The sequence below is a fragment of the Ambystoma mexicanum genome, chromosome 11 (genome assembly GCF_040938575.1).
Source record: "Ambystoma mexicanum isolate Mex_15411 chromosome 11, UKY_AmexF1_1, whole genome shotgun sequence".
In the NCBI taxonomy this organism is placed as follows: Eukaryota; Metazoa; Chordata; class Amphibia; order Caudata; family Ambystomatidae; genus Ambystoma; species Ambystoma mexicanum.
In genome coordinates this window covers 1,470,405,545-1,470,432,637 of record NC_090934.1, presented here as the reverse complement: position 1 = coordinate 1,470,432,637, position 27,093 = coordinate 1,470,405,545, and positions in this window count along the sequence as shown.

Sequence of the window (27,093 nt, the reverse complement as noted above, 5' to 3'; positions counted from 1 at the left end):
GGGTTGGCACTTGAAGGAGGAACTTCGAGTAGCTGGGAGTAGCTTTAAACAGAAGCAGTGTCCTGGCTGCAACCGCGGAATACATCAGTAAAGGAGGCGGGCCAAGCCAATGCGAGGCTCCACAGCCGAACTACAGCACAGAGCTAGGTTTTCTGGGAAGTGTAGTTTCGTGTTGCTAACTTCCACGGTAGCTGCCACCGTGTATAGAATGGAGCAGCATTATGCCGTATCCCTTTGGGGAGCGCTACAACCCTCCTGACCTTCCTGGTAGCCGTACTTGGGAAACCGACTGCACTAGGAAGCCGATCTGCTAAGGATGCAGGTGGCAGGGGCTTCCGCACAGGACGAGGTGAACGCCGGCCCGTAACAGCCCGCCTCAGCAATATGTGCCAGGACGAGCACCATTATCAAGCCTGTGTGCTCAAACACCATTGTGAGGCCCGCCTCAGCAATATATACCAGGACGAGCTCCATTATCAAGCGTGTGTGCCCAAACACCATTGTGAGGTCCGCTTCAGCAATATATGCCAGAACGAGCCCCATTATCAAGCGTGTGTGCCCAAACACCATCGTGAGGTCCGCCTCAGCAATATATGCCAGAACGTGCCCAAAACACCATCGTGAGGCCCGCCTCAGCAATATATGCCAGAACGAGCCCAATTATCAATTGTGTGTGTCCAAACACCATTGTAAGGCGGGCCTCAGCAATATATAACAGAACGAGCCCCATTATCAATCGTTTGTACCCAAACACCATCGTGAGGCCCGCCTCAGCAATATATGCCACAACGAGCCCCATTATCAAGCGTGTGTGCCCAAACACCATTGTGAGGTCCGCCTCAGCAATATATGCCAGAACGAGCCCCATTATCAATCGTGTGTGCCCAAAACACCATCGTGAGGCCCGCTTCAGCAATATATGCCAGGACGAGCCCCATTATCAAGCGTGTGTGCCCAAGCACCATCGTTAGGCCCGCCTCAGCACTATGTGCCAGGACGAGCCCAATTATCAGAGGTGTGTGCCCAAAACACCATCGTGAGGCCCGCTTCAGCAATATATGCCAGGACGAGCCCCTTTATCAAGCGTGTGTGACCAAACACCATTGTGAGGCCCGCTTCAGCACTATGTGCCAGGACGAGCCCAATTATCAGAGGTGTGTGCCCAAAACACCTTTGTGAGGCCCGCCTCCGCAATGTATGCCAGGACGAGCCCCATCATCAAGCCTGTGTGCCCAAACACCATCGTGAGGCCCGCCTAAGCAATATATGCCAGAGCGAGCCCCATTATCAAGCATGTGTGCCCAAACACCATCGTGAGGCCCGCCTTAGTATATATGCCAGGACGAGCCCCATTATCAAGCGTGTGTGCCCAAAAACCATCGTGAGGCCCGCCTCAGCAATATATGCCAGTACGAGCGCCATCATCAAGCGTGTGTGCCCAAACACCATTGTGAGGCTCGCCTCAGCAATATATGCCAGAACGAGCCCCATTATCAATCGTGTGTGCCCAAACACCATTGTGAGGCCCGCTTCAGCAATATATGCCTGAACGAGCCCCATTATCAAGCGTGTGTGCCCAAAACACCATCGTGAGGCCCGTCTCAGCAATATATACCAGGATGAGCCCCTTTATCAAGCGTGTGTGACCAAACACCATTGTGAGGCCCGCTTCAGCACTATGTGCCAGGACGAGCCCCATTATCAGAGGTGTGTGCCCAAAACACCTTTGTGAGGCCCGCCTCCGCAATGTATGCCAGGATGAGCCCCATCATCAAGCCTGTGTGCCCAAACACCATCGTGAGGCCCGCCTAAGCAATATATGCCAGAGCGAGCCCCATTATCAAGCGTGTGTGCCCAAACACCATCGTGAGGCCCGCCTCAGCAATATATGCCAGGACGAGCCCCATTATCAACCTTGTGTGCCCAAGCACCACCTTAGGCTCGCCTCAGCAATATATGCCAGGACGAGCCCCTTTATCAAGCGTGTGTGCCCAAACACCATCGTGAGGCCCGCCTCAGCAATATATGGCAGGACGACCCCCTTTATCAAGCGTGTGTGCCCAAACACCGTCGTGAGGCCCGCCTCAGCAATATATGCCAGGACGAGCCCCATTATCAACCGTGTGTGCCCAAACACCATCGTGAGGCCCGCCTCAGCAATATATGCCAGGACGAGCCCCTTTATCAAGCGTGTGTGCCCAAACACCAACGTGAGGCCCGCTTCAGCAATATATGCAAGGACGAGTCCCATTATCAAGCGTGTGTGCCCAAACACCATTGTGAGGCCCACCTCTGCAATATATGCCAGGACAAGCCCCATTATCAAGCGTGTGTGCCAAAACACCATCGTGAGCCCCGCCTCCGCAATATATGCCAGGACGAGCCCCATCATCAAGCATGCGTGCCCAAAGACCTTTCAGAGCCCTGTTCATGTAGGCTATGCCAGCATTGCCTCATTTTCAGCGGAGGAGTAACTTACAAGCAAAAAAGGACAGATAAGCATATGATTCTGACTGGCACACACATGGCTGAGGCCAAGGAACTGCGCTAGACACACCATCATTTTTAAATGTGCCACAAAATTGTCAGGACGGCAAACCTTCTAATTTCCAAATGAGCGCAAGAGACTGAAATATTTAGGAGTGATCATATCTACTTCAGTGGATGACCTCTTTGAATCTATCTTCATTCCTCTATGGACAAGTGTTCATTTAGAAATATGTCTTTGGGCTAAATTGCTTTAATCTTGGATGGGACGTTTGAATTCCTTCAAGATGAATGTGCTACCTAATTTCTATATCATTTGCCGATGTTACCAATAAGGATCCCAGACTCCTTTTATATGGAGATTGATAAAGTATCCCTTGACTTTTTATGGGGAGGGAAGATACCGAGAATAGCTTCTAGAAATTCTTCCTAAGGAGGAGGCAGGAGGACATTACAAGCATAGTGAAAAGGATTTCAGGGCAGCTCAGCTGTGAGGGATTATAGCTCATCTACGAAACTCGTTATATAAACCATGGGTGTTCTTGCAAAAGCAAATGCTATCCCCGGCGACAGTAGGGGACAGTGGTCCTGGGTCTCCTTAGACATTCTACTGAAGAACAGATTCCATCCAGGCTCAGCAACACGCTGGGATCTGTGGAGGGACGGGAAAAATACTATAAACTATATCAGCCTGGCTGTCCCCATTTAACCATGATCTCTACTCATGACAAACAACTCGGGATAGATCATATGTAGGCAGGAAACATTGGAAGCAGAACTTCAGGAGGGTATTCTTGGATGACCAAAGTAGACAATAATATGAAAAGACATTATTCAAGAATATTTATTAAAGAACAGAAAACTTCAACTAGCCCTATCTATCTCTATGACTGCACAGAAAACAACAAATGGGTGCTGGTCAGCATATCTCCCATAAATGCTGTCCTCAGTCCAAACCTATTGTAACCTATGCTTGCCCTATGACTAAAACCATACAATGTAGCCGGCCTGAGTAATTTCTTTCCACTATACTATGGCTTCTGGGGGCTGGTTTCTGGCCCCCACCCAGGTCTCTCTGGTTCTTTTCTCTCTCAGACCCGACCTGGTGACAACGTGCAGAGTCCATCGCTTTCAAACTTTTCCTCCTCGTGGAGGATGTTACTCAGGACCCCTAAAAAAATTGTCCCTATAGTTCAAAAAGTTTGCTTCTGCGTAGAAGTGGCAGGAAGTCACTGCCTACTGGGTTTGACGCTCACAGTTAGTCTCTTGTTCCACTCTGGTAGATAAGAATATTGTACTTTTCTTTCTGAGCTCGGCTTGAGCTAACAGACCCTTCAGGCCACCGCTTCATCTGTCTTCTTTCACCCTCTTGTGTTGTAGCCTAAATCTCTCTCCCTCATAGGCTTGCTGGCCTCTCTGGACTTAGGATTCTTGTTCTGTATTCAACCCTTTCTGGGATACTCCTATTATCAGCCCCTTGTGGACTTCTTTGTTTTGTTTCACTCCCCCATAGGCTGCGTTCTCTGTTAGACCCTTGCAGGCTTCTTTTGTGTGTATCTGTCTTCCTCCTGCTTTGTCTCTCTCTAGCCGCAATCCCTTATTCCTGCGGCAGTGCATGTTGATGGACACATCTTCTACAGCTGCTGCGGAATCGCAACTCTGACATCATCGCTGTCAGATCTTCCCGCTTGGTTCCTCCTGTCTGCTGGTGACAGGAGTTAGGCGTCAGGTTTGGCGGATGCTGGGAAGTAGCTTTGGTCAGGCAGTTTCTCCCTGCGCTCTGCAGTTTTCTGCGGGTTCTTTGCCCTCCACGGTGCCAACGTGGTCCTACCTCCAGGTGACGGCAAAGGATCCAGTCCCTCCTCTGCGCTCCGACAGACTGCTGGATTTCAGCATCGGATTGGCTCTCCCCCTTTTCTGCATGGGCCCGAGGCTTTTCAGTTGCTCGCTGGAACGAGAGAGAAAACACCATTGGTCCTCGATTTCAGGATGGGGCATCACTAGGATAGGCTTAGAAACCAAGCCAGTCCCATTTCAATGGCCCTGCATATTAGGACATGTGCCAAATATCCTACAAACATGTGTGCTTCAGTACAATAGAGAGGTATAGACGCACCAGTGCTTGGGGATACCTTGTCTTCTAATGGGGTGGAGGGAGGGGGTTATCACCCCAGTGAGAACCCGCTTACCCTGTCCCCTAGAGGGTACATTGCATAGCAGGCTCACCTCCCTAGTCCCAAAGTTGCTTCGCAGATGGAAATACACACCTTGAAAACTCTCAAGGTTGTACCCCAATATGGGCCCCCTCTGTTGGAGAGAATGCCGGAAAACAGGCAGATTTTGGCATTTCTGGTAGGAGAAATTTTGGAAAGATGTGTTATCTTGGATTAAGCACTTGGAGGGGACGCCGAGACACCTGAACCCTTTTCAGTGCTGTTTGGCCTCTCTTTGGAAGATGATATCTCACGCTCGTTAGCACATGTGACCGGTGGATTATTGTGACCGGCAAGAGCATGTAAAACGATTACATGAAAGTGCCCATTTCCACTCTTTGAAAAAAGAGTGGCTACACAAAGCATGGGGCACACACCTGCTAAATGAATCCTCCAGAAATATAGAATTACAGTGATGTCCACTTCTCTGGAAATATAGGAAAGAAATTGATTATCCTTTTAGAGAACATAATGTGTGGGAGGAGCAGTTGCAGGAAGAGTTCCCAAATTAAGGTTAATAAAAAACCATGTTTCAATTCCATGGGACATTGGGGTCTTGTTGGGTAACTGCCCCACACACCGATCGTAGGTGAAATTAGAGAGACATTGAGGTCTTGTTGAGTAGCCGCCCCACACACCAATCGTAGGTGAAATTAGAGAGACATTGGGGTCTTGTCGTAGGTGAAATTAGAGAGACATTGGGGTCTTGTCGTAGGTGAAATTAGAGAGGCATTGGGGTCTTGTTGAGTAGTCACTCCACACACCAATCGAAGGTTAAATTAGAGAGACATTGGGGTCTTGTTGAGTAGCCGCTCCACACACCAATTGAAGGTGAAATTAGAGAGACATTGGGGTCTTGTTGAGTAGCCGCTCCACATCCCAATCGAAGGTTAAATTAGAGAGACATTGGGGTCTTGTTGGGTAGCTGCCCCACACACCGATCGTAGGTGAAATTAGAGAGACATTGGGGTCTTGTTGAGTAGCCGCTCCACACACCAATCGAAGGTTAAATTAGAGAGACATTGGGGTCTTGTTGGGTAGCTGCCCCACACACCAATCAAAGGTGAAATTAGAGAGACATTGGGGTCTTGTTGAGTAGCCGCTCCACACACCAATCGAAGGTTAAATTAGAGAGACATTGGGGTCTTGTTGGGTAGCTGCCCCACACACCGATCATAGGTGAAATTAGAGAGACATTGGGGTCTTGTTGAGTAGCCGTTCCACACACCAATCGAAGGTTAAATTAGAGAGACATTGGGGTCTTGTTGGGTAGCTGCCCCACACACCGATCGTAGGTGAAATTAGAGAGACATTAGGGTCTTGTTGGGTAGCCGTCCTACACACCGATCGTAGGTGAAATTAGAGAGACATTGGGGTCTTGTTGGGTAGCTGCCCCACACACCAATCGAAGGTTAAATTAGAGAGACATTGGGGTCTTGTTGGGTAGCTGCCCCACACACCGATCGTAGGTGAAATTAGAGAGACATTGGGGTCTTGTTGAGTAGCCGCTCCACACACCAATCGAAGGTTAAATTAGAGAGACATTGGGGTCTTGTTGGGTAGCTGCCAAACACACCGATTGTAGGTGAAATTAGAGAGACATTGGGGTCTTGTTGAGTAGCCGCTCCACACACCAATCGAAGGTTAAATTAGAGAGACATTGGGGTCTTGTTGGGTAGCTGCCCCACACACCGATCGTAGGTGAAATTAGAGAGACATTAGGGTCTTGTTGGGTAGCCGTCCTACACACCGATCGTAGGTGAAATTAGAGAGACATTGGGGTCTTGTTGGGTAGCTGCCCCACACACCAATCGAAGGTTAAATTAGAGAGACATTGGGGTCTTGTTGGGTAGCTGCCCCACACACCGATCGTAGGTGAAATTAGAGAGACATTGGGGTCTTGTTGAGTAGCCGCTCCACACACCAATCGAAGCTTAAATTAGAGAGACATTGGGGTCTTGTTGGGTAGCTGCCAAACACACCGATTGTAGGTGAAATTAGAGAGACATTGGGGTCTTGTTGAGTAGCCGCTCCACACACCAATCGAAGGTTAAATTAGAGAGACATTGGGGTCTTGTTGGGTAGCTGCCCCACACACCGATCGTAGGTGAAATTAGAGAGACATTGGAGTCTTTTTGGTTAGCTGTCCCACACACCATTCGTAGGTGAAATTAGAGAGACATTGGGGTCTTGTTGGGTAGCTGCCCCAGACACCGATCGTAGGTGAAATTAGAGAGACATTGGGGTCTTGTTGGGTAGCTGTCCCACACACCAATCGTAGGTGAAATTAGAGAACTTTATTAATTTGTCTTTATTTAGATACAGGGATGAGCAATGCTTTTTTGATCGCAAAGAAATGTACAATAGATAAGAAATCAGGTTTGACAGGAAGCAACACGCTTTTTACAAGGGGGTGAGTTTGAGATGAGGTACGTTTAGAAGGTAACTCGGAGGGAGGCTTTTAATTTGGTTTTGAACACATTGCTGTGAATTGTTTCTCAGATATTTGCCCAGAAACTTGTGTTTTTTAAACTGAATAGTGATGGACACCTTTAACGCTGGTTAAGAGGATTGACACAATTCCATCCACTCAACAAATTTTATTACTTGAATTTTTTTTTATAACCCGCCCGGGATTCGACCCTCTGTTGCTCGGCATTGTCTTGCTTCCAAGAGCAGCGCATTGCCCCTGTGCTATCCTCCGTTCACGTCTCAAGCCTGTGTTGGAATCGTAGCTATACAGGATTTTTGATGAAGTCATGTTGAAATTTGCAATTGTTATGTTGGAAGATTTTTTTATATGACTGGGTTTAGTAATGTCAAATTTGAAAATTTGATAAAAGATATATTGGCAAAACGAGGAAAGGTCATCAGCATAGTGGGTCTTGTGCAGTGCTAGCAGTCCTTGGCATGAAGTCACTATCCGTGCGAGTGTCGGTAGTGTGAATCTTTTGTACTCACTGGTGCATCCGCCCCTCACCCCCCAGTCTGCTGGGATAGATTTCACAGCTCACACAAATGATTTTAAGGGCAAAGCACATTTTGTCTGTAAAGTCTTCTGGGGCAATGGTTGGAAAAAAGTGCATACATACTGGAGTCGGAGTCCGAGGAGTAAAGCCTACAAGAAGATGCCGCAAGGCCGTGTCCATGACTGTGCAGGACACATCTAAAGGCACATGTCACTGGAAGGGCAAAGGAACTGTTTGCAGCAGGTGTCTGGATTCTCACCGAAGGGGGGACCTTCACATGATGCGATTCTTCTAAAATTCAAGATAATATACAGTGGCTTGTGGAGGTCTGGAGGCCTACAGCGGCTAGTGAAGGTCTGGAGGCCTACAGCGGCTAGTGGAGGTCTGGAGGCCTACAGCGGCTAGTGGAGATCTGGAGGCCTACAGTGGCTAGTGGAGGTCTGGAGGCCTACAGCGGCTAGTGGAGGTCGGGAGGCCTACAGCAGCTAGTGGAGGTCTGGAGGCCTACAGGGGCTAGTGGAGGTCTGGAGGCCTACAGCGGCTAGTGGAGGTCTGGAGGCCTACAGCGGCTAGTGAAGGTCTGGAGGCCTACAGCGGCTAGTGGAGGTCTGGAGGCCTACAGCGGCTAGTGAAGGTCTGGAGGCCTACAGCAGCTAGTGGAGGTCTGGAGGCCTACAGCAGCTAGTGAAGGTCTGGAGGCCTACAGCGGCTAGTGAAGTTCTGGAAGGTCTGGAGGCCTACAGTGGGCTAGTGAAGGTCTGGAGGCCTACAGCGGCTAGTGGAGGTCTGGAGGCCTACAGTGGGATAGTGAAGGTCTGGAGGCCCACAGCAGCTGGTGAAGGTCTGGAGGCCTACAGTGGCTAGTGGAGGTCTGCAGGCCTACAGCGGCTAGTGAAGGTCTGGAGGCCTACAGAAGCTAGTGGAGGTCTGGAGGCATACAGTGGCTAGTGGAGGTCTGGAGGCCTACAGCGGCTAGTGGAGGTCTGGAGGCCTACAGCGGCTAGTGAAGGACTGGAGGCCTACAGCGGCTAGTGAAGGTCTGGAGGCCTACAGCGGCTAGTAAAGGTCTGGAGGCCTACAGCAGCTAGTGGAGGTCTGGAGGCCTAGCGCAGCTAGTGAAGGTCTGGAGGCCTACAGCGGCTAGTGAAGGTCTGGAAGGTCTGCAGGCCTACAGTGGGCTAGTGAAGGTCTGGAGGCCTACAGCGGCTAGTGGAGGTCTGGAGGCCTACAGCGGCTAGTGAAGGTCTGGAGGTCCACATCAGCTAGTGAAGGTCTGGAGGCCTACAGTGGCTAGTGGAGGTCGGGAGGCCTACAGCGGCTAGTGGAGGTCTGGAGGCCGACAGTGGCTAGTGGAGGCCTACAGCAGCTAGTGAAGGTCTGGAGGCCTACAGCGGCTAGTGAAGGTCTGGAGGCCTACAACGGCTAGTGGAGTTCTGGAGGCCTACAGCGGCTAGTGAAGGTCTGGAGGTCCATATCAGCTAGTGAAGGTCTGGAGGCCTACAGTGGCTAGTGGAGGTCGGGAGGCCTACAGCGGCTAGTGGAGGTCTGGAGGCCGACAGTGGCTAGTGGAGGCCTACAGCAGCTAGTGAAGGTCTGGAGGCCTACAGCGGCTAGTGAAGGTCTGGAGGCCTACAACGGCTAGTGGAGTTCTGGAGGCCTACAGCGGCTAGTGAAGGTCTGGAGGCCTACAGCGGCTAGTGGCGGTCTGGAGACCTACAGCGGCTAGTGAAGGACTGGAGGCCTACAGTGGCTAGTGAAGGTCTGGAGGCCTACAGAGGCTAGTGGAGGTCTGGAGGCCTACAGCGGCTAGTGAAGGTCTGGAGGCCTACAGCAGCTAGTGGAGGTCTGGAGGCCTACAGCAGCTAGTGAAGGTCTGGAGGCCTACAGCGGCTAGTGAAGGTCTGGAAGGTCTGGAGGCCTACAGTGGGCTAGTGACGGTGTGGAGGTCTACAGCGGCTAGTGAAGGTCTGGAAGGTCTGGAGGCCTACAGTGGGCTAGTGACGGTCTGGTGGTCTACAGCGGCTAGTGGAGGTCTGGAGGCCTACAGCGGGATAGTGAAGGTCTGGAGGCCCACAGCAGCTGGTGAAGGTCTGGAGCCTACAGCGGCTAGTGAAGGTCTGGAGGCCTACAGCAGCTAGTGGAGGTCTGGAGGCCTACAGTGGGCTAGTGAAGGTCTGGAGGCCTACAGCGGCTAGTGAAGGTCTGGAAGGTCTGGAGGCCTAAAGTGGGCTAGTGAAGGTCTGGAGGCCTACAGCGGCTAGTGAAGGTCTGGAAGGTCTGGAGGCCTACAGTGGGCTAGTGACGGTCTGGAGGTCTACAGCGGCTAGTGGAGGTCTGGGGGCCTACAGCGGGATAGTGAAGGTCTGGAGGTCCACATCAGCTAGTGAAGGTCTGGAGGCCTACAGCGGCTAGTGAAGGTCTGGAGGTCCACATCAGCTAGTGAAGGTCTGGAGGCCTACAGCGGCTAGTGGAGGTCTGGAGGCCTACAGCGGCTAGTGACGGTCTGGAGGCCTACATCAGGATAGTGGAGGTCTGGAGGCATACAGCAACTAGTGAAGGTCTGGAGGCCTACAGCAGCTAGTTTAGGTCTGGAGGCCTACAGCGGGATAGTGAAGGTCTGGAGGCCTACAGCGGCTAGTGAAGGTCTGGAGGCCTACAGCGGCTAGTGAAGGTCTGGAGGCCTACAACAGCTACTGAAGGTCTGGAGGCCTTGAGTGGGATAGTGGAGGTCTGGAGGCATACAGCGGCTAAGGAAGGTTTGGCGCCTACAGCGGCTAGTGAAGGTCTGGAGGCCTGCAGTGGCTTTTGAAGGTCTGGGGGCCTACAGCAGCTAGTGAAGGTCTGGAGGCCTACAGCGGCTAGTGAAGGTCTGGTGGCCTACAGCAGCTAGTGAAGGTCTGGAGGCCTACAGCGGCTAGTGAAGGTCTGGAGGCCTACAGTGGGCTAGTGAAGGTCTGGAGGCCTACAGCGGCTAGTGGAGGTCTGGAGGCCTACAGCAGCTATTGAAGGTCTGGAGGCCTACAGCGGCTAGTGAAGGTCTGGAGGCCTACAGCGGCTATTGAAGGTCTAGAGGCCTACAGCGGCTAGGGAAGGTTTGGAGGCCTACACCAGCTAGTGAAGGTCTGGAGGCCTACAGCGGCTAGTGGAGGTCTGGAGGCCTACAGCGGCTATTGAAGGTCTAGAGGCCTACAGCGGCTAGGGAAGGTTTGGAGGCCTACTGCGGCTAGTGAAGGTCTGGAGGCCGACATCGGCTAGTGAAAGTCTGGTGGTCCACATCAGCTAGTGAAGGTCTGGAGGCCTGAAGTGGGCTAGTGAAGGTCTGGAGGCCTAAAGTGGCTAGTGGAGGTCTGGAGGCCTACAGCGGCTAGTGAAGGTCTGGAGGCCGACATCAGCTAGTGGAGGTCTGGAGACCTGCAGCGGGATAGTGAAGATCTGGAGGCCTACAACGGCTAGTGAAGGTCTGGAGGCCTACAGCAGCTGGTGAATGTCTGGAGGCCAACAGTGGCTAGTGTGGGTCTGGAGGCCTACAGCGGGATAGTGAAGTTCTGGAGGCCCACAGCAGCTGGTGAAGGTCTGGAGGCCTACAGCGGCTAGTGGAGATCTGGAGGCCTACAGCGGGATAGTGAAGGTCTGGAAGCCTACAGCGGGTTCAGTGGAGGTCTGGAGGCCGACAGCGGCTAGTGGAGGACTGGAGGCCTACAGCGGCTAGTGAAGGTCTGGAGGCCTACAGTGGGATAGTGGAGGTCTGGAGGTCTATAGCGGCTAGTGGAGGTCTGGAGGCCTACAGCGGGTTTAGTGGAGGTCTGGAGGCCGACAGCGGCTAGTGGAGGTTTGGAGGCCTACAGCGGCTAGTGAAGGTCTGGAGGCCTACAGTGGGATAGTGGAGGTCTGGAGGCCTATAGCGGCTAGTGAAGGTCTGGAGGCCTACAGCTGGATAGTGAAGGTCTGGAGGCCTTCATCGGCTAAAGAAGGTCTGGAGGCCTACAGTGGCTAGTGAAGGTCTCGAGGCCTAAAGTGGGATAGTGGAGGTCTGGAGGCATACAGCGGCTAGTGAAGGTCTGGAGGCCTACAGTGGCTAGTGAAGGTCTGGAGGCCTAGAGCAGGATAGTGAAGGTCTGGAGGCCTACAGCGGGATAGTGAAGGTCTGAAGGCCTACAGCAGACAGTGAAGGTCTGGGGGCCTACAACGGCTAGTGAAGGTCTGGAGGCCTATAGCGGCTAGTGAAGGTCTGGGGGCTTACAGCAGCTAGTGAAGGTCTGGAGACCTACAGCGGCTAGTGAAGGTCTGGGGGCCTACAGCAGCTAGTGAAGGTCTGGAGGCCTACAGCGGCTAGTGAAGGTCTGGAGGCCTACAGTGGGCTAGTGAAGGTCTGGAGGCTGACATCGGCTAGTGAAGGTCTGGAGGTCTACATCAGCTAGTGAAGGTCTGGAGGCCTACAGTGGGCGAGTGAAGGTCTGGAGGCCTACAGCAGCTAGTGGAGGTCTGGAGGCCTACAGCGGCTATTGAAGGTCTGGAGGCCTACAGCAGCTAGTGAAGGTTTGGAGGCCTACAGCAGCTAATGAAGGTCTGGAGGCCTACAGCAGCTAGTGAAGGTCTGTAGGCCTACAGCGGCTAGTGAAGGTCTGGTGGTCCACATCAGCTAGTGGCGGTCTGGAGGCCTACAGTGGGCTAGTGAAGGTCTAGAGGCCTACAGCGTCTAGTGGAGGTCTGGAGGCCTACAGCGGCTAGTGAAGTTCGGAGGCTGACATTGGCTAGTGGAGGTCTGGAGGCCTACAGCAGCTGGTGAATGTCTGGAGGCCTACAGCCGCTAGTGGGGGTCTGGAGGCCTACAGGGGCTAGTGAAGGTCTGGAGGCGTACAGCGGCTAGTGAAGGTGTGGAGGCCTACAGCGGCTAGTGAAGGTCTGGAGGCCTACAGCGGGATAGTGAAGTTCTGGAGGCCCACGGCAGCTGGTGAAGGTCTGGAGGCCTACAGCGGCTAGTGAAGGTCTGGAGGTCTACAGTGGCTAGTGAAGTTCTGGAAGCTGACATGGGCTAGTGGAGGTCTGGAGGCCTACAGTGAGCTAGTAAAAGTCTGGAGGCCTACAACGGCCATTGAAGGTCTGGAGGCCTACAGCGGCTAGTGAAGGTTTGGAGGCCTACAGCGGCTAGTGAAGGTCTGGAGGCCTACAGCGGGATAGTGAAGTTCTGGAGGCCCACAGCAGCTGGTGAAGGTCTGGAGGCCTACAGTGGCTAGTGAAGGTCTGGAGGTCTACAGTGACTAGTGAAGTTCTGGAAGCTGACATGGGCTAGTGGAGTTCTGGAGGCCTACAGTGAGCTAGTAAAAGTATGGAGGCCTACCACGGCCATTGAAGGTCTGGAGGCCTACAGTGGCTAGTGAAGGTTTGGAGGCCTACAGCGGCTAGTGGAGGTCTGGAGGCCTACAACGGCTAGTGAAGGCCTGGAGGCCTACAGCGGCTAGTGGAGGTCTGGAGGCCTACAGAGGCTAGTGGAGGCCCTGAGGCCTACAGCGGCTAGTGGAGGTCTGGAGACCTACAGTGGCTAGTGGAGGTCTGGAGGCCTACAGCAGCTAGTGAGGGCCTGGAGGCCTACAGCGGCTAGTGGAGGTCTGGAGGCCTACAGCACCTAGTGAAGGTCTGGAGGCCTACAGCGGCTAGTGAATGTCTGGAGGAGGTCTGGAGGTCTACAGCGGCTAGTGGAGGTCTGGAGGCCTACAGCGGCTAGTGAAGGTCTGGAGGCCTACAGTGGCTAGTGAAGGTCTGAAGGCCTACAGTGGGCTAGTGAAGGTCTGGAGGCCTACAGGAGCTAGTGAAGGTCTGGAGGGTGTCATTGGCTAGTGGAGGTCTGGAGTCCTACAGCGGCTAGTGAGGGTCTGGAGGCCTGCAGCAGCTAGCGGAGGTCTGGAGGCCTGCAGCGGCTAGTGGAGGTCTGGAGGCCTGCAGCAGCTAGTGAAGGTCTGGAGGCCTACAGCGGGATAGTGAAGGTCTGGAGGCCTACAGCGGCTAGAAAAGGTCTGGAGGCCTACAGTGGGCTAGTGAAGGTCTGGAGGCCGACATCGGCTAGTGGAGGTCTGGAGATCTACAGCGGGATAGTGGAGGTCTAGAGGCCGACAGCGGCTAGTGAAGGTCTGGAGGCATTCAGCGGGATAGTGAAGGCCTGGAGGCCTGCAGCAGCTAGTGAAGGTCTGGAGGCCTACAGCGGGCTACTGAAGGTGTGGAGGCCGACATTGGCTAGTGAAGGTCTGGAGGCCTACAGCGGCTAGTGAAGGTCTGGAGGACCACAGCAGCTGGTGAAGGTCTGCAGGCCTACAGTGGCTAGTGAAGTTCTGGAAGCTGACATCGGCTAGTGGAGGTCTGGAGGCCTACAGCGGCTAGTGAAGGCCTGGAGGCCTACAGCGGCTAGTGGAGGTCTGGAGGCCTACAGAGGCTAGTGGAGGCCCGGAGGCCTACAGCGGCTAGTGGAGGTCTGGAGACCTACAGTGGCTAGTGGAGGTCTGGAGGCCTACAGCGGCTAGTGAAGGCCTGGAGGCCTACAGCGGCTAGTGGAGGTCTGGAGGCCTACAGCACCTAGTGAAGGTCTGGAGGCCTACAGCGGCTAGTGAATGTCTGGAGGCGGTCTGGAGGCCTACAGCGGCTAGTGAAGGCCTGGAGGCCTACAGCGGCTAGTGGAGGTCTGGAGGCCTACAGTGGCTAGTGAATGTCTGGAGGAGGTCTGGAGGTCTACAGTAGCTAGTGGAGGACTGGAGGCCTACAGCGGCTAGTGAAGGTCTGGAGGCCTACAGTGGCTAGTGAAGGTCTGGAGGCCTACAGTGGGCTAGTGAAGGTCTGGAGGCCTACAGCAGCTAGTGAAGGTCTGGAGGGCGTCATTGGCTAGTGGAGGTCTGGAGGCCTACAGCGGCTAGTGGGGGTCTGGAGGCCTGCAGCGGCTAGTGGAGGTCTGGAGGCCTTCAGCTTCTAGTGGAGGTCTGGAGGCCTGCAGCAGCTAGTGAAGGTCTGGAGGCCTACAGCGGGATAGTGAAGGTCTGGAGGCCTACAGCGGCTAGAAAAGGTCTGGAGGCCTACAGCGAGATAGTGAAGGTCTGGAGCCCTACAGTGGGCTAGTGAAGGTCTGGAGGCCGACATCGGCTAGTGGAGGTCTGGAGACCTACAGCGGGATAGTGGAGGTCTAGAGGTCTACAGCGGGATAGCGGAGGTCTGGAGGCCGACAGCGGCTAGTGAAGGTCTGGAGGCCTACAGCGGGATAGTGGAGGTCTAGAGGTCTACAGCGGCTAGTGAAGGTCTGGAGGCCTACAGCGGCTAGTGAAGATCTGGAGGCCTACAGTGGGCTACTGAAGGTGTGGAGGCCGACATTGGCTAGTGAAGGTCTGGAGGCCTACAGCAGCTAGTGAAGGTCTGGAGGACCACTGCAGCTGGTGAAAGTCTGCAGGCCTACAGCGGGATAGTGAAGGTCTGGAGGCCTACAGTGGGCTAGTGAAGGTCTAGAGGCTGACAGCCACTAGTGAAGGTCTGGAGGCCTACAGCGGGATAGTGGAGGTCTAGAGGTCTACAGCGGCTAGTGAAGGTCTGGAGGCCCACAGCAGCTGGTGAAGGTTTGGAGGCCCACAGCAGCTGGTGAAGGTCTGCAGGCCTACAGCAGGATAGTGGAGGTCTAGTGATCTACAGCAGCTAGTGAAGGTCTGGAGGCCGACAGCGGGATAGTGGAGGTCTAGAGATCTACAGCAGCTAGTGAAGGTCTGGAGGCCTACAGCGGCTAGTGGAGGTCTGGAGGCCTACAGCGGCTAGTAAAGGTCTGGAGGGCTGCAGCAGCTAGTGAAGGTCTGGAGGCCTACAGCAGGATAGTGGAGGTCTGGAGGCCTACAGCGGGTTTAGTGAATGTCTGGAGGCCTACAGCGTCTAGTGAAGGTCTGGAGGCCTACAGCAGCTAGTGAAGGTCTGGAGGCATACAGCGGGATAGTGAAGGCCTGGAGGCCTGCAGCAGCTAGTGAAGGTCTGGAGGCCTACAGCGGGATAGTGAAGGTCTGGAGGCCTACAGCGGCTGGTGAAGGTCTGGAGGCCTACAGTGGGCTTGTGAAGGTCTGGAGGCCTACAGCGGTTAGTGAAGGTCTGGAGGTCTGCAGCGGCTAGTGGAGGTGTGGAGGTCTGCAGCGGGATAGTGAATGTCTGGAGGCCTACAGTGGCCAGTGAAGGACTGGAGGCCTACAGCGGCTAGTGAAGGTCTGGAGGCCTACATCAGCTAGTGGAGGTCTGGAGGCCTACAGCAGCTAGTGGAGGTCTGGAGGCCTGCAGCGGCTAGTGAAGGTCTGGAGGCCTACAGTGGCTAGTGAAGGTCTGGAGGCCTACAGCGGTTATTGAAGGTCTGGAGGCCTACAGCGGTTATTGAAGGTCTGAAGGCCTACAGCGGCTAGTGAAGGTCTGGAGGCCTACAGTGGCTAGTGAAGGTCTGGAGGCCTACAGCGGCTAGTGAAGGTCTGGAGGCCTACAGCGGCTAGTGGAGATCTGGAGGCCTACAGTGGCTAGTGGAGGTCTGGAGGCCTACAGCGGCTAGTGAAGGTCTGGAGGCCTACAGCGGCTAGTGAAGGTCTGGAGGCCTGCATCCATGGTTGATATCACTCACGGGTGGTCTATTGGAGCAGGGTGTGTTAATCTATGAAAAGGAATTTTGCTTGTCAAATACAATTGAAAATTCAACACTGCTTACAACAAATTATTCAACTCGTGAATTGACCAACCCAGCTGTGGTTCTCAGAGTCCTGGCTAACGGTTTATGGTGCTCAGCTCAGCTGGCGTGACTGTCCGAAGGTGAAACCGAACTCTGATCGTTGGACTTGGGGATCTCGTCTGTAGGGGCATAGCGGTGGAGTCACTTAGTCTCAGGCTCTCAAAGAAGACCGCAATTATACATGTGCAATGTTAGAAGGGCCTGGTGCTACAGAGAAATATTTACCAATAACATTGCTGTTGCCTGACCACTTCCTGGTTGACTGGGAGAGACCACCCTCTCCTCCTGGCCCCACTGTGACCGCGGATGGACCTGCATTCCTTGACACGTTGCTAGTCACTCACTTCTCCTAGTCAATTTTTAGGGGAAAATCCAAACCCATATTTTCATGTACAGACAGCGTACATAGACATATACATTGGGACTTATTACGAGTTTGGTGGTAGTCTTCCCGGTAAAACCCAACTCCCAGTTGTTCAGCCAATCTCTCACATTCCTCAGCTATGGGAGAATGTGCTCATGTTGAGGCTATCCTGCTTCTGTCTGAGGGACTCCTTGAGGGCTCTAATCAGACCTTTCTGGGTTCTGTTGAATCCCTCCTCATCCCCAATGTTCCTGTGACAATGCTTGGGTAGAACGCGCTGAAAACCTTACACTTGTCAGCCAATCAGGTTGCTCGCAGTCCAAGCAACGAGCGGCACGCATCCGCTGGCCATCGTCACTACCTCTCCCAGTCACTCCCCTGGTCACTCCCTCTCACCCCAGCCTCATCCTCCTTGGCGCAGCCCACAATTACCACGCACCTTGCTTCACCGCCTGCCCGGGCCACTGTGGAAACAGAGGATGGCACGGGATCTCGCGCTGGCCGTGGCCCATTATTCCTGACACACACACCGCTTTTAGAAACCAACAGGTTTGCCTCTGGGTGCTAATAGCAATAATCGCCCGTTCGGAGATGTTCGCTGGCCAGTCACAGAACCAAGGCCCGATGCTAAGGCCCTGGTGAAGCCCCTAGCACAGGTGATTACAGATATATGAATAGCACTCACTGTCCTTGTATTCTAGTGTGCACGCTTCCCTCTTGCAAGTCCACCTATCCACAAAGCTACAGAGAAAAACCATTGCAAAGGGGCCCAGAACACCGTGGCACTGCCAGCATGTCTCAAATACTGATAAAATGCGGCGTCATATCACATGGAGGAACTGAGGTTTGTGGAGTACTGTACTCTCCTCTCACAGACAGGCGCGCGATGTCACTCTTTTATGCAGCAGAGAGGCAGGAGTGCACCTCCTGCCACTTTCTTCACCTCTGAAGGTGGCCTCCAGGCAGGCTTCTATATTGCCCCATACTGCTATCAAAGCTGAAACACTGATTAAAAGCTTGAAAAATACCCCAAACCCGTGATTCTACAGCCCTTCCCTGTATGTTTAGCCCCGCTATTTGTGCAGCTGCCCCCCCCCCCCACTCCTCTTCACGCTTTGTTATGTTTAATCATTTTGCCAAGAAAGCACAACACACAGCAGGTGTCTGCACGCGCCATGTGCACATTCCTGTGGATTGCAGGCTCTCTCTGGCTGTCTGGAAAGCCCGCACTCCAATCGAATTCAGAGCAGACATTATAATGCAGTCTCCCTGAATTACCCAGATGTGGTCGCGTTTTGCAAGGGCTGGAAAAGTGCCAAGCTTCTGCCAGTGTCACAAAAGCCCACTAAGTCGCCAGGCTCAGGCGTGAAGAGGGGGATTCCACCGGGAATCGTGCAGGCGTGTAGTGGGCTGGCTGAATGCAAGATTAAAGACCTTTAATTACCAAACGCCAACTGCATCAGTGCAACGCAGAATTCTGTAGAGGGGGGTGGGGGGGATGGGCACTGACTCCTGCTATGGTCTGAATACTAAAGGGGGAGGGGAGCAGGATTTCCCAGGATGGAACCTATGCTGCCTTCAGGATAGCATCACACGGTATATCCCAGGATAGAACCTTTGCTAGCTTCAGGATAGCATCACACGGTATATCCCAGGATGGAACCTTTGCTAGCTTCAGGATAGCATCACACCGTATATGCCAGGATGGAACCTTTGCGACCTTCAGGATAGCATCACACAGTATATCCCAGGATGGAACCTTTGCTAGCTTCAGGATAGTATATCCCCGGATGGAACCTTTGCTAGCTTCAGGATAGCATCACACGGTATATCCCAGGATGGAACCTTTGCTAGCTTCAGGATAGCATCACACCGTATATCCCAGGATGGAACCTTTGCTAGCTTCAGGATAGCATCACACGGTATATCCCAGGATGGAACCTTTGCTAGCTTCAGGATAGCATCAAACGGTATATCCCAGGATGGAACCTTTGCTACCTTCAGGATAGCATCACACCGTATATCCCCGGATGGAACCTTTGCTACCTTCAGGATAGCATCACACCGTATATCCCCGGATGGAACCTTTGCTGCCTTCAGGATAGCATCACACCGTATATCCCCGGATGGAACCTTTGCTACCTTCAGGATAGCATCACATAGTGTATCCCAGGATGGAACCTTTGCTGCCTTCAAGATAGCATCACATGGTATATCCCCGGATGGAACCTTTATTACCTTCCGGATAGCATCACACGGTATATCCTAGGATGGAAACTTTGTTACCTTCACAATAGCATCACACGGTATATCCCAGGATAGATCCTTTGCTACCTTCAGGATAGCATAACACGGTATTTCCCAGGATGGAACCTTTGCTACCTTCAGGACAGCATCACACTTTATATCCCAGTATGGAATGTTTGAAGCCTTCAGGAGGGCATCATACTGTATATTACAGGGTGCAACCTTTGCTACCTTCAGGTTAGCCTCACACAGTGTATCCCGGGATGGAACCTATGCTCCCTTCAGGATTGCATCACATGGTATATCCCAGGATGGAACTTTTGCCACCTTCAGGATAGGATCACACAGTATATCCCAGGTTGGAACCTTTACTCCCTTCAGGATAGCATTACACGGTATATCTCAGGATGGAACCTCAGGATGGAACCTTTGCAACCTTCAGAATAGCATCACACGGTATATCTCAGGATGGAACCTATGCTGCCTTCAGGATAGCATCACACGGTATATCCCAAGATGAAACCTTTGCTAACTTCAGGATAGCATCACACGGTATATCCCAGGATGGAACCTTTGCAACCTTCAGGATTGCATCACACGTTATATCCCAGTATGGAACCTATGCTGCCTTCAGGATATCATCACACGGTATATCCAAGGATGGAACCTATGCTGCCTTCAGGATAGCAACCCATGGTATATCCCAGGATGGAACCTATGCTGCCTTCAGGATAGCATCACACTGTATATCCCAGGATGGAACCTATGCTGCCTTCAGGATACCATCACACGGTATATCCCAAAATGGAACCTTTGCTACCTTCAGGATAGCATCACAAGGTGTATCTCAGGATGGGACCTTTGCTACCTTCAGGATTGCATCACACAGCATATCCCAGGATGGAACCTTTGCTACCTTCAGGATAGCATCACACAGCGTATCCCAGGATGGAACCTTTGCTACCTTCAGGATAGCATCACACAGCGTATCCCAGGATGGAACCTTTGCTATGTTCAGGATAGCATCACACAGTGTATCCCAGAATGGAGACTTTGCTACCTTCAGGATAGCATCACACAGTGTATCCCAGGATGGAACCTTTGCTACCTCAGGATAGGATCACACAGTATATACCAGGGTGGAACCTTTTTTACCTTCTGGATAGCATCACATGGTATATCCCAGGATGGAACCTTGGCTACCTTCAGGATAGCATCACACGGTATATCCCAGGGTGGAACCTTTGCAACCTTCATGCTAGCACCACACGCTATATCCAAGGATGGAACCTTTGCTACCTTCAGGACAGTATCACACGTTATATCCTAGGATGGAACCTTTGCTACCTTCAGGACAGCATCATATTGTATATCCTAGTAGGGAAACTTTGTTACCTTCACAATAGCATCACACGTTATATCGCAGGATAGAACCTTTGCTACCTTCAGGATAGCATAATACGGTATATCCCAGGATGGAACCTTTGCTACCTTCAGGACAGCATCACACATTATATCCCAGTATGGAACGTTTGCAACCTTCAGGACAGCATCAAACAGTATATCCCAGGATGGAACCTATGCTCCCTTCAGGATTGCAGCAAATGGTATATCCCAGGATGGAATCTTTGCCACCTTCAGGATAGGATCATACAGTGTATCCCAGGATGGAACCTTTGCTCCCTTGAGGATTGCCTGACATGGTATATCGCAGGATGGAACCTTTGCAAACTTCAGAATACCATCACAAGGTATATCCCAGGATGAAACCTTTGCTACCTTCAGGATAGCATCACACAGTGTATGCCAGGATGGAACCGGTCCTACCTTCCGGATAGCATCACACGGTATATCCCAGGATAGAGCCTTTACTACCTTCCGGATAGCATCACACAGTATATCCCAGGGTGGAACCTTTGCAACCTTCATGCTAGCACCACACGCTATATCCAGGATGGAACCTTTGCTACCTTCAGGACAGCATCACACGTTATATCCTAGGATGGAACCTTTGCTACCTTCAGGACAGCATCATATTGTATATCCTAGTATGGAAACTTTGTTACCTTCACAATAGCATCACACGTTATATCGCAGGATAGAACCTTTGCTACCTTCAGGATAGCATAACACGGTATATCCCAGGATGGAACGTTTGCAACCTTCAGGAGGGCATCATACCGTATATTCCAGGGTGGAACCTTTGCTACCTTTAGGATAGCATCACACAGTATATCCCAGGATGGAACCTCTACTCCCTTCAGGATTGCAGCACATGGTATATCCCAGGATGGAACCTTTGCCACCTTCAGGATAGGATCATACAGTGTATCCCAGGATGGAACCTTTGCTCCCTTGAGGATAGCATGACATGGTATATCTCAGGATGGAACCTTTGCAAACTTCAGAATACCATCACAAGGTATATCCCAGAATGAAACCTTTGCTACCTTCAGGATAGCATCACACAGTGTATGCCAGGATGGAACCAATCCTGCCATCAGGATAGAATCACACAGTATATCTCAGGATGGAACCTTTGCTACCTTCAGGACAGCATCACACTTTATATCCCTGTATGGAACGTTTGAAACCTTCAGGAGGGCATCATACTGTATATTCCAGGGTGCAACCTTTGCTACCTTCAGGTTAGTCTCACACAGTGTATCCCGGGATGGAACCTATGCTCCCTTCAGGATTGCATCACATGGTATATCCCAGGATGGAACCTTTGCCACCTTCAGGATAGGATCACACAGTATATCCCAGGATGTAACCTTTGCTCCCTTCAGGATAGCATTACACAGTATATCTCAGGGTGGAACCTCAGGATCAAACCTTTGCAACCTTCAGAATAGCATCACACGGTATATCTCAGGATGGAACCTATGCTGCCTTCAGGATAGCATCACACGGTATATCCCAGGATGTAACTTTTGCTAACTTCAGGATAGTATCACACGGTATATCCCAGGATGGAACCTTTGCAACCTTCAGGATAGCATTACACTGTATATTCCAGGATGGAACCTTTGCAACCTTCAGGATTGCACCACACGGTATATCCCAGGATGGAACCTATTCTGCTTTCAGGATAGCATCACACTGTATATCCCAGGATGGAACCTATGCTGCCTTCAGGATACCATCACACAGTATATCCCAAGATGGAACCTTTGCTACCTTCAGGATAGCATCACACAGTGTATCTCAGGATGGAACCTTTGCCACCTTCAGGATAGCATCAGACAGCGTATCCCAGGATGGAACCTTTGCTACCTTCAGGATAGCATCACACAGCGTATCCCAGGATGGAAACTTTGCTACGTTCAGGATAGCATAAAACAGTGTATCCCAGAATGGAGACTTTGCTACCTACAGGATAGCATCACACGGTATATCCCAGGATGGAACCGTTGCTACCATCAGGATAGGATCATACAGTGTATCCCAGGATGGAACCTTTGCTCCCTTGAGGATTGCCTGACATGGTATATCCCAGGATGGAACCTATGCTTCCTTCAGGATTGCAGCAAATGGTATATCCCAGGATGGAACCTTTGCCACCTTCAGGATAGGATCATACAGTGTATCCCAGGATGGAACCTTTGCTCCCTTGAGGATTGCATGACACGGTATATCTCAGGATGGAACCTTTGCAAACTTCAGAATACCATCACAAGGCATATCCCAGGATGAAACCTTTGCTACCTTCAGGATAGCATCACACAGTGTATCCCAGGATGGAACCTTTGCTACCTTCAGGATAGCATCACACAGCGTATCCCAGGATGGAACCTTTGCTACGTTCAGGATAGCATAAAACAGTGTATCCCAGAATGGAGACTTTGCTACCTACAGGATAGCATCACACGGTATATCCCAGGATGGAACCTTTGCTACCATCAGGATAGCATCACACGGTATATCCCAGGATGGAACCTTTGCTACCTTCAGGACAGTATCACACATTATATCCTAGGATGGAACCTTTGCTACCTTCAGGACAGCATCATATTGTATATCTCAGGGTGGAAACTTTGCTACCTTCAGGATAGCATCACACAGTGTATCCCAGTATGGAACGTTTGCAACCCTCAGGAGGGCATCACACTGTATATTCCAGGGTGGAACCTTTGCTACCTTTAGGATAGCATCACACAGTGTATCCAAGGATGGAACTTAAGATTTCTTCAGGATTGCATCACATGGTATATCCCAGGATGGAACCTTTGCCACCTTGAAGATAGGATCACACTGCATATCTCTGGATGGAACCTTTGCACCCTTCAGGTTAGCATCACACAGTATATCTCAGGATGGAACCTCATGATGGAACCTTTGCAACCCTCAGAATAGCATCACCTGGTATATCCCAGGATAAAACCTTTGCTACCTTCAGGATAGCATCACACAGTCTATCCAAGGATGGAACCGTTGCTACCTTCAGGGTAGCATCACACGGTATATCTCAGGATGGAACCTTTGCCACCTTCAGGATAGGAACACACAGTATATCTCAGGATGGAACCTTTGCTCCCTTCAGGATAGCATCACACGGTATATCTCAGGATGCATCCTCAGGATGGAACCTTTGCAACCTTCAGAACAGCATCACATGGTATATCCTACTATGAAACCTTTGCTACCTTCAGGATAGCATCTCACAGTGTATCCAAGGATGGAACCATTCCTACCTTCAGGATAGCATTGCACAGTATATCCCAGGGTGGAACCTATGCGCCTTCAGGATAGCATCACATGGTATATCCGAGGATGGAACCTTTGCTACCTTCCGGATAGTATCATACGGTATATCCGAGGGTGGAACCTTTGCAACCTTCAGGATAGCATCACACAGTATATCCCTGGGTGGAACCTATGCACCTTCAGGATAGCATCACATGGTATATCAGAGGATGGAACCTTTGCGCCTTCCGGATAGTATCACAAGGTATATCCCAGGATAGAACCTATGCTGCCTTCAGGATAGCATCACAAGGTATATCCCAGGATAGAACGTTTGCTACCTTCAGGATAGCATCACCCAGTACATTCCAGGATGGAACCTTTGCTCCCTTTAGGATGACATCACACGGTATATCCCTGGGTGGAACTTTTGCTACGTTCATGATAACATCACATTGTATAAACCCAGGATAGAACCGTTGCTACCTTAAGGATAGCATCACACAATATATCACAGGATGGAACCTTTGCTACCTTCAGGATAGCATCACACGGTATATCCCAGGATGGAACCTTTGCTACCATCAGGATAGCATCACACGGTATATCCCAGGATGGAACCTTTGCTACCTTCAGGACAGTATCACACGTTATATTCTAGGATGGAACCTTTGCTACCTTCAGGACAGCATCATATTGTATATCTCAGTATGGAAACTTTGTTACCCTCACAATAGCATCACACGTCATATCGCAGGATAGAACCTTTGCTACCTTCAGGATAGCATAACACAGTATATCCCAGGATGGAACCTTTGCTACCCTCAGGACAGCATCACACATTATATCCCAGTATGGAAAGTTTGCAACCTTCAGGATAGCATCAAACAGTATATCCCAGGATGGAACCTTTGCAAACTTCAGAATACCATCACAAGGTATATCCCAGGATGAAACCTTTGCTACCTTCAGGATAGCATCACACAGTGTATCCCAGGATGGAACCTTTGCTACCTTCAGGATAGCATCACACAGCGTATCCCAGGATGGAACCTTTGCTACGTTCAGGATAGCATAAAACAGTGTATCCCAGAATGGAGACTTTGCTACCTACAGGATAGCATCACACGGTATATCCCAGGATGGAACCTTTGCTACCATCAGGATAGCATCACACGGTATATCCCAGGATGGAACCTTTGCTACCTTCAGGACAGTATCACACATTATATCCTAGGATGGAACCTTTGCTACCTTCAGGACAGCATCATATTGTATATCTCAGGGTGGAAACTTTGCTACCTTCAGGATAGCATCACACAGTGTATCCCAGGATGGAACCTTTGCAACCTTCAGGACAGCATCACACGTTATATCCCAGTATGGAACCTTTGCAACCCTCAGGAGGGCATCACACTGTATATTCCAGGGTGGAACCTATGCTGCCTTCAGGATAGCATCACAAGGTATATCCCAGGATAGAACGTTTGCTACCTTCAGGATAGCATCACCCAGTACATTCCAGGATGGAACCTTTGCTCCCTTTAGGATGACATCACACGGTATATCCCTGGGTGGAACTTTTGCTACGTTCATGATAACATCACACTGTATAAACCCAGGATAGAACCGTTGCTACCTTAAGGATAGCATCACACAATATATCACAGGATGGAACCTTTGATACCTTCAGGATAGCATCACACGGTATATCTCAGGATGGAAACTTTGTGTTAGGCGATCCTCAGCACATCAGGCCTCCCCACATCAGAACACTGCTCACATTCCCCAAACATCTCCACCCCAGCTTCGAGGCTCAAGGGATTCGGTGAACCCACAGAACCGAAGACACCGTACCTTCTTTGGTGTACGGGCTCGTTTACAGCCTTTCCTGCACTGGCAACTGCCTTGGAGGATGTATCGCAGAAGGGACGGCGTTACGTCATCACGTCGGTCACGTGATACACTGTGGCGTTCCTCACGTGATCTTGGTGGACGTCACATGGCCCAGAGACGTCACATGACACAGGGACACACAGTATAAAGAGCTGAGAGGCAGGACGATCATTGCTTCTCAGCTGGCTTCGGACCCTGTTTGGCGTTATTACTTGCTCCTTGCTACCTCGACCACGGAACTCTATCTTGGACTCTCTTGGACACCCCTCTGTACCTTTGCCTGGAACTGTTTACCTGTTGCCGGATTTTTGGACTGCACATCGACTTGTCTTCGGATCATCCCTGAGTATCTTGCTGTACGTCTACGTCCAAGTCAAGCCCTATCTTACAGGTGGCCTACCTGGATCCACGCTTACCTGCGGTTCTACCACTCCGGGGACCGCTGTATCTTGTTGAGCCTCGAACCTCCCTACTAGGTTACCTGGGTCTCCCTTACACCAGATAGGTAAGACACTTTAGATTCTTTTGTTTACCTGCCTGTATTGTGATTGCCTGGTGCTTAACCTCATTCCTTCTTGACAGCAGCATCGGTGTTCCAGAGGCTCCGTGGATCTGGGAAGACATCTCTCACCTGTGGCCTCAAGGGTCGCACAGCGGGTTTCTATTTTGTTCCCCTGTGCGTCACTTGGGGACGGAGGTCTCATCGGTCTACACGACACTCAAGTCAGAACAGACTGAGAAGCCGTATAGTCGTGTTAGACGATGCAGGGATCCACGGACGAACCCATAACTGCTCTAGTTCAGGCAATTACAATACTAAGGGCAGATATGGCCGCCGCAAACACAGTGATCCATCAAAGGTTGGATACCATACAGAGCGTTCAGCATTCTCTTCCTGCAGACCCTGAGTTTGGAGATGGCAGCTCCTCCACTACACCCCCTCCCTTGGCTGCTTCTACAGTCCCGACTCCAATAATCCTCCCAACTCCTTCCCCCCTGGCTGCTCCTGAACGTTACCAGGGTGATCCCAAGAAATTCAGAACCTTTGTTAACCAGTGCAAGTTACATTTCTTATGCAGGCCGTTGGCCTTTCCCACGTCCACTGCCAAGGCCGCCTTCGCCCTTTCCCATTTAGCTGGAACAGCTGCCGCTTGGGCTAATCCCCTGTTAGAAAACAATAGCCCGGTTCTTTATGACTTTGATTTGTTGGTCCTAGAAATGTCCCGAGTATTCGATACTCGACACAAGGCACAGTCTAGGGATTTGGAGTTGTTGGAATTAACTCAGGGCAAAAGAACTCTGATAGATTACATCACCCGGTTCAATCAGCTAGTTGCAGAAACATCATGGCCAGAAAACAAGCGGGCGGTGGTCTTTTATAGGGGGTTGAGTAACACCATGAAAGACGCTTTAGCAGTGATCCCTTCTATGCCTACTCAGTATCAGGAATTGGTTGATCTCGTCCTGCAGGTAGATGCACGACGATCAGAGCGTAGAGCTGAATTGGGGGCC